Genomic DNA, 8,252 nt, shown 5'->3' on the forward strand with positions numbered 1-8,252 from the left:
GGGGGGGGGTGGCCCTGGGGGGGACTCACTGGTGGAAAGCTAACACAGCCCCAGTAAATGAAGGTGTGGACTGCAAATGGGAGCATCTCCTTCAGTTGCAGCCTGAGGTGTCTGCAGCTGCCTTTACCAGACTAACGGTTTTTCTTCCTCCATGCTATGAAAGAACAGGACAGCTTCCAAGCTGTATCCCTGAGCCGGGTCATGCTTGGTCTCCGTGACTTTTTGTTTCTGCAGAGAAGTTGGGAAGATCATCAGAGTACAAGGATTGCTATATTCTTACTGGGATGACAGCATTGTCTTTGTAAGAACGCTGACTTTACAGGTGAAGTTTCATCACCATGGGCCTGTTTGTTTCTGGTTTGCTGTTTTTGTTAATCTGCTCTGTTATACAGTATCTTTTCATTGCTAGAAGCCTGTAATTTCCCATCTCTCACATAAAACAGTAATGCACTTTAAATTCCTGATTGAGAATGTGTATACACTGCTGTACTCCTGCACTGTCGTCTTGAAAGTTTTGTTATTTAGGCAAGAGGTATCTTTTTAGTTTAGCTCTTCCTTTTTTTTAGGTTGTAGCAGTGGTTTCAGGGAAGGAAGCTGTGAAGTGATATTACAGAAGCTTTTATAACATCTTAACTGAGGAAACAAAACCAACTTTGTGCTGTCGAGCTGAGAAGAAACGATAACAGGTCACAAGGTTTGGGCAAGAGCAGGTGGAAAGGACTTGAGCCATTTAGCTTGAAGGGGAATAACTGTGAAGCTGCAGGCTGCCTTTTGGCAGCGTGGGAAGTCCTGGGTAGCTGGGGGCAAGCCTCTCGCGCAGGCTGGTTAGAGTTGGCTAGGCTGTCTGCTGCTGAATTACAGGCCCACGTATATGCACGTGTATTTGGCAGGGCTGCAAGAGAGCTTACTCAGATGAACGGCTTGTGACAGACAGACAGAAGGTTTTGGACCTTAATGATATTGTAGGGCCAAGTTGTACCAATTTCATTAAAATAGCAGAAATTTTTTGACCCCTTGCTTGGGATATTCTCTCGTATGTAAGATGTGCTAGCTAGGTATGTGTACAACTCATCCAGAGAACAGTGTTCTGAGTTGGTGATGAACCAAAAATCTGGATTCAAATCTTGTGTCTTCAAAGTGCTGGAAGAACTGGTGTGTCCCCTGCAAGGCTGCTCCTGCTGCTGGGGTAAATACTGTGACCAGCTGGAGGCTCACTGCCAGAAATCAGAGCAACTTCTGCCGGCGTGCAGTGTCTGGTGTGCTGAGCGTGTCTGCTGAGTAGGAGATTGAGAAAATCAGTGATACTAAGCCTATAGGTGTGAGTAAATTAAAATGGCTTTTTGATGGTATTAGTCTCTCTAAAGCTGCTAGTTCCTTATTCGTCAAGTTTTGTGTTATTTTTATTTCAAATTATTTACAAAGATTGCTCTGCTTTCATGAAAGTCTTTTGTGCATAATTAAGCACTTCCAAAAGCATGTGTGGGTTGTCTAGATCTTTTACATTGTTCTTTCTTTGTGCTTGTCTGAGAAATTTTCGATGTTATTTTTATAGATGCCTGTAACAACTCTGATTGTATTGGGCAAAATGACCCGGGATGGTCAGTGTGATTTTTATGCTGCTGTGTGCTGGAGGAAAGTCATTCTCAGTATTGGACTTCAGCTCTCTGATTTAGGCTCCTGTGTGCCCATCTGAGGTATCTGTCTTAATACTTTAAAGGCTGTAAAGCACACTGAGCTTTGTGAATTTAAGGTGATATTTACTGCTTACCTGAGGCAGTGATAACAGGACTTTGGCTGGTTTTTGAGAGAGGTGATGTTTGTCTAGGGAACAATTGGGTCACCAGGGAGAAATTTATAAAGGGAGCTTAGGACAGTGCTTTGCTTATTTGTGGGTGGCAAAGGCAAGCAGTGGTATTAATCAACTACAGCAACTTGCTCTAGTGTGGACTTCCTCCAGGGTGTTAAAATCCCAAGTGCTTTGTGTGGAAAAGAAAACCCAGTTAGAACAGGTAAGACTGTTGCTCGGGTTTGCCCTGCACTGCTATTCAAGAGGCAGTACCTGAAGCTGTAGTTTATTATTGTTCAGGTAATTTTTATAGGATTAGAAAAGAATTTATCACTTTTATATGTCTGGGTTCTGTTCGTTCAGGGAGGTTATACCTCAGCTACATTGAATTAAGAAGAGATCTGTGTTTGAAGGAAACCTGAGGGAAACCAAAATAATGGTACAGGAAGTGTTTTTCATTTTTCTTTGTATAAAGGAATTATGAAATTAAACAGGTATAAGCATATTCTGAAGCTTTTCTGGTGAGAGGAAAGTCTTAAAGCAGTCCTTAATGTGCTACTTTTGAAAGTGGTGTTCCTTTGATAAAATTCTCTAAAATCAAGTTGAACCAGTGGCCAGAAAAGTTGATCTTTCTTCAGTCAGAGAAAACCTTTAGCAGGCAGAGGATAGAAACGTATGATCTTCAGAAGATTTGGCTGTTGTATAGCCAGGGGAATTATCTTAAAAGTCAGCCAGCTGCTTCTATAAGAAAGTACATTCTTAATTTGATTTCAGTGTTAACACTTTTTTTTAGGTCTTGCGGAATTTTTAGTTAATACAGATTTCCTCATGAAAAGAATAAGAGATTTTAAGTTACTACTCTGTAGTAGTAATTAAATAGATATATTACTCATTATTGAATATACATATTACTAATTATATATGGATCCAAGTTTCATAATATGATAAAAAAAACCAGAGAGCCCTTTCCTGAGCAGAGGTGCTTGAAGGAAGAGTTCTCCTTCCTCCATGCATGGTGAAACACAGAACTGCCCAGGGTTTTGCAGGATCTCGGTGGAGGAGAGATTAAAACCTGGATGCTTTCTGACTCAGCTTGTTGTACTGTTCACTGGTTTGTTAGGAGGGTCTTTTGTGCTGGTTAATCCTGCTCAGACACTAAAAATATTCTATTCATTCTAACTCTGGTCTTTTATTGTAATGTTATTTTAGTTATTACTTCTACATACAGAATTCTTTTCATGCTTCTATGAAATCTGTATATGTATCAGGCTTGATTAATGTTTTTCTGTTTACTGACATTTATATCTAGCTCTGTAAAAGCCTAGAAATAAAATTAAACTCTCCTGACAACCTCTGTGTTGTGGCAATATTGAGTGCAATACCCTTAAACGATAAAAAATGCTGCAGAGATGTAGCAAAGGAAGAAGTGGTCTTTTCTGATGTCAAATGAGGTGTAAACCTCAGTGGAGTGGAAGCATTGTGGTGAGACTTGGGAAAGTGTGTGCCATTTGTTAGATAGAAAACAGGTTTTTGTTGGGTTTTTTTTGGTGTGGAATCTTAGTCTTTTCTCTGTTAGTAGTAGGTCTAAGTGATGCCTCTGATCAACAATAAAACAATAAAATAAAAAAATAAGTTGGATTCCAGAATATCCAACAGAACCTTGGAGCTAGGTGGGTTTTTTTTCTCTCTCTTGAAGGGCACACTAAGCCTAATGTTACTTGTTATTGCACAGAATTCAAAGCTGATAAATAGCCATGGTTTTGAACAGCAAGAAGAAAAGGGGAGGGAGGTCATTATTTCCAAGTTCAAGTATTTGTGTTGGCTTGCTGTTATATCAGCTGAATTTTTGTTTTTGTGGTTTAATTGACAAATTTAAATAACTGTCTTGAAACAAAGATTTCATTTATGTTCTAGTGGAGTTTCACTAGTTATTGTTCCTGTTTTCTTCACTGTGCTGCCTTAGATCCGTGGTGAAAAGTTTTGCCTTATCTTCCCTTGTGAGGGAGAAACAAGTTATCCAGTGTTGTCAGCTGTGATTGGATTACACTTTGTTGGATTTTTCTATTTGTTTCTTTGTATTGAAAACAACCTGTCATTTGACTTCATTATTACTTGTGAGCATTAGGCTTATACTTGAATATAGCCCTTTCTATTCAGCAACCTTGTATGTTTTCTTACCATACAGGAAATTGTTATGCAAAATGTGTCGTGAACACAAACCTGTCAGCCTTATATTCGTGGTTGGCAAATACAGGGCAGGGGAGATAGAACAGTACTAGGGAGGTCACGAGATGTTACTCTAATTAGCATGGTTTTGGCAGAGCAAAATAGTATTGTGCTGATCTGGGAACGCTTTGAACTTGTCATTGTTGTGGACAAAGGAGCAAAAAAAAAAAAAGAATATATTAGAGCTTTCAAAATGCCTCTGACAGTTTTTTATCCAAGAGAATGTAGAACAAGCTGAGGGAGTTCTGGGATGGCAGTGAAGGGTTTGTTTGTGTAAAAGGTACGAGGGGGGGGCGGAAAAAGGTTTTAAAGTTGGCAAAGGTGACCTCAAGAGTCCAGAGCTGCGCTTGAGATACTCCCTGATGATCAGGATAGCAGCTGGCTAGTAAGGTAGTGACACAAGTAAGAACCACACTTTAAATGAAAACCAGAACAGGCTGACCGATTGGACAGAACAGGGATGATTTCAATTTTAATAAGTATACAGCAATGCACATGGAAAGAAATAATGTAATCAGCCTGTGTCTGAGAGCTTTACATGGATTCAGAAAGGGTTGAAGGCAAGTCTGTGCAGTTGGGTTTTAAAGATGACATTACAGAAACTGTTGCCGCTGGCCTTTTCCAAGTGCAAAATATAATAAATTTCAAGTGATTCCACGTACCAGGGTCGTATGCCAGGGTCACCGATTGTGTAGGGACTGCTTGGAAGAGAAACATGCTGGCTTTAAATGTTAGCTATCAGAGGACAAGATGGGATCTAATGTAGTGGACAAACTTGAATTTTGCACATTCTGGTGTATCTGAGATTGGCCATCAAGATCAGAGAAAATAGTTTTTATACTGGAAATGTTAATGTGGAAGTCATGTGGCAGCCTGTAGCTTAAGCAGGTTGGATAAAACCATCAAACCCTGGTTTCCTACACCAGGCAGGAGTAGTGTTTTTCTAGTTTAGAATTCAATTTTATAACTGCATGAACACTTCAAATGTGTCTTGCTTTCTTCCTAGTCCTTTTTTAAAGTGAAGAAAGGGTGTTTTAACAGAACTTCAAGCAATTTTGCAAGTAACAAAAGCTTGCAACTACTGCTTCTTTATGGATTTGCAACTACTGCTTCTTTGTGGATTGATGCGTGGTGATATTTTGATAATTGAGGATTAATAAGTAGGTTTACAAATCTTGCATATCACCTGGGAAGTGAGAGGGCTTAGCACCAGAATAGTACAACCTCTTGCGTGTTTGCCATGAGGCAAGGTAAGAGCACACGGGTATGCTTTATGAACAAATTTTCCGTTAATCCTGTCTTGGTTTTGCCAAAGGAATTGTTTTCAGATTACAGGACTAAAAATGACCAAGTTACTTTGTTTCTATAAAGAGGAAAAAGTTGTCAGATACCTCAGTAAGCTCTGACAGAGGCTGAAAACACTTTGACTGGAAGACCTGCAGATGGGATTTCTTTTTCTGTAATCCCCTGGGGAGGGCAGGCAGGTATCTGGTTAGTGGGCTTACATTTAGGTTGTTAAGAGTAGTTGTATCAGGTGTATCTTTTTGTTGTTGTTTTTTTAATAATAAAAGAAACCTGGTCTTTTCAAAGTCTGTTTAATCACCAGTTGCTGCTGTTGCTTGCTAGAAAACAGTTCGTGATGTGAGTCTTAGGTCAGGTCTGTGAGGAAAGTTGTAGGGATGGCAGTGTATCTGCTGTGACAAGGTCATTTCAAACCATTTGACAGGAGCTTGAAAGGTAGAAATTGTGCTCAAAAACACCAAGAGGAATCAGAATTAGAAATTATTTGGCTGTTACTTTTCTTACATAAATCTTGTCCTGCGTTCTTGCGCTAGGTGTCTTAGGTGTATTCCTGGCTACTTCTCACAAGCTTTGTGTACATTCTGAAACTTTAATGTATCTGTTAGAGGGTCTCCATGTTTCCTGTTCTTTTTGGAAATAAAGCACCATTATGGGTCAGTAATGTCAATCTTTAAACTTATTTATTAAGGCAGTAGTTGAATGGATAAATGCAAAAGGTTAGGATCCTTCTCTTGACTCTTTCATTGATTTTGTTCAGCATAATTGTTGTGGTTTAAATCCAGCTGACAACTAAAAAACACGCAGCTACTCACCCACTCCCTGCCCTCTAACCTCCAGCAGAGCAGGGATGGGAGGGGAGAAGGAGAATGAAAGGTAAAGCCAAGTGGGTTGAGGTAAGGAGAGTTCACTTAAACACCACAAAGAGAGAACACTAATAATAACAATACCAAAGTGAGTGCACACCCACCCCCACCATGACAAAGCCACTGAAGCAATGTGCCATATGAACCTCTGTGTACTGTTCCCAGTGTCTAATGCTCTGCAGACCACTGCGTGCTGAAATGTAGAGCCTACTGCTTTCAAAATGACCAAAAAAAAAAGTAATTTCCAATTCAGTTTGCAAATGCAAATGTTCCTGTTATTGAAACTGATGGGTTTTTCTCCCCATAAGCAAAACTGTAGAAATAATGTGGTGAAAGCTGTTCTTTCTCTGCTTGCATGTCTTTAAATGAAATTAACTTCCCTGCTGAAGCCAAGGTACTGGTAGATAGCATGTAAGTGTGATTAACCAGAAATAAACAGTGTGTCACATGTAGAGGTCTCTGAAGGGGACAGAGGTCTTCCTTTGTGTGACCAAAGAACACTGACCTCTCTGGCATTCCAAAATGAACAATATCTGACTTGTTTAACTGCTAATGCAAAGTAATGCAAAATGTGTAAAGATGACAATGTTAACTGATGAAAAATAAAGCAAGAAATGTATGAAAGTTCACTTACCTTCTAGTGCGGAAAATATAATTTAATGCTCTGTCACTTCTTATTGAGATTTGTGCTTGCTTTCAGCACTTAAAGAATATTTATTTCACTATTGAAAAACAAAACAAAGGGTCAGGGAGCAACATCAAGGACAGCCATCAAGACAGAAGGGAAGGCAAGCTGGGAGTCAATGGTGACGTGACAACAGGGTGGGCAGAGACAGTACCCTCATTGATAAGGGTGCAGTTACCCTGTTTGCCATCACGCGGATGTTGGGGATCTGGTGACAGTAACCAGGCTCAGCTAACAGTCTGGGTCTCCAGGCAGGCCTACAGTGATGATCTGAGGTGAAGCAGGAAAGTCTGTTCAGTGGGTCTTGGCTGGATCAGTGGGATGCATGGCCAGGTCCAGGTATGGCTGCAGCGTAACTCACATGAGAACCAAGAATAGGTGCCTTAGTTTGAATGCATGTCTTGAGTGAAGGTGAGGAGGCCCCAGACAAGGCTTCTTACACTTCCTTCTTGCACAACTCTTCATAATGGTCTTCACTGGTAAAATTTGCCTTCAGTAATCCAAAGTACCTGAAACCTGTGGCAGAGTCTGGAGCAAAGAAGGCATCAGCTCATTAGGGGAAGACCAGGTTAGCAAACTTTTAAACAAATTGGACACATGCAAGTCTGTGGAGCCCAAGGAATTCACCCGGAAGTGCTGACATAGCTGGCCAAAGTCATCGTGGGACCACTTTTGATTGTCTCAGAAAAGTCATGATGGTTGGAGGAGACTTCTGAATATGAATACAGGAGTGACATTTGCTTTCTTTCAGCCCTCAAGAAGGACAAAAGGGACTATCCAGGGAATTACAGATTGGTCAGCCTCATCTTCATCCTTGGGAGTAAATAATCCTGTGAAACGTTGCTAAATGTACTAAGGGCAGGTTGGTGATTGGAAGTAGTTGGCATGGATTTACAAAAGGAAAATCACGTCTGACCAACCTGGTAGCTTTCAACAACAAATTGACTAGGTTATTGGATAAGGGAAGAGCAGTGAATATTGTGTCTCTTGTCTTCAGCAGGTTTTTGTCCACTATCTCTCATTACATCGGAGGAAGTTATGGATTAGATACGTAGACAGTGTTTGGACTGAAAACTAGCTGAACTGCCAGGCTCAAAGGATTGTGATCAGGGCCACAAAGTCCAACTGGAGACCAGTCACTAGTGGTGTATCCCAGGGGTTGATACTGGGGCCATCCTTGGGCATGCCTAAAAGGTGACTGGACACAGTCCTCGGCAGCTGGCTCTAGCTGATCCTACTTCAGGCAAAGGAGTTGGAGTAGTCAGAGTCCAGAGGGGCATTACAGCTTCAAGGATTCTAATTCTGTGATCCAGGGTTGTGTGGCTGCACAGAGTCAATGCTGGCCTTGACCACAGGCAGCTAAACTCTGCCAAGAGTGGTTTTCTTTTTT

At 40.8% G+C, this 8,252-nt stretch overlaps 1 protein-coding gene across 1 annotated transcript in view; it reads left to right on the top strand.

Annotated features, from left to right (window-relative positions):
* The window catches only part of MSH2 (mutS homolog 2), a gene marked incomplete at its 5' end in the record, with an annotated part of 55,250 nt that overhangs the window by 17,171 nt on the left and 29,827 nt on the right, over nucleotides 1-8,252 (top strand). The window lies entirely within an intron of this gene.

Source organism: Buceros rhinoceros, unplaced genomic scaffold (assembly GCF_000710305.1).
Source record: "Buceros rhinoceros silvestris isolate BGI_N320 unplaced genomic scaffold, ASM71030v1 scaffold19217, whole genome shotgun sequence".
In the NCBI taxonomy this organism is placed as follows: Eukaryota; Metazoa; Chordata; class Aves; order Bucerotiformes; family Bucerotidae; genus Buceros; species Buceros rhinoceros.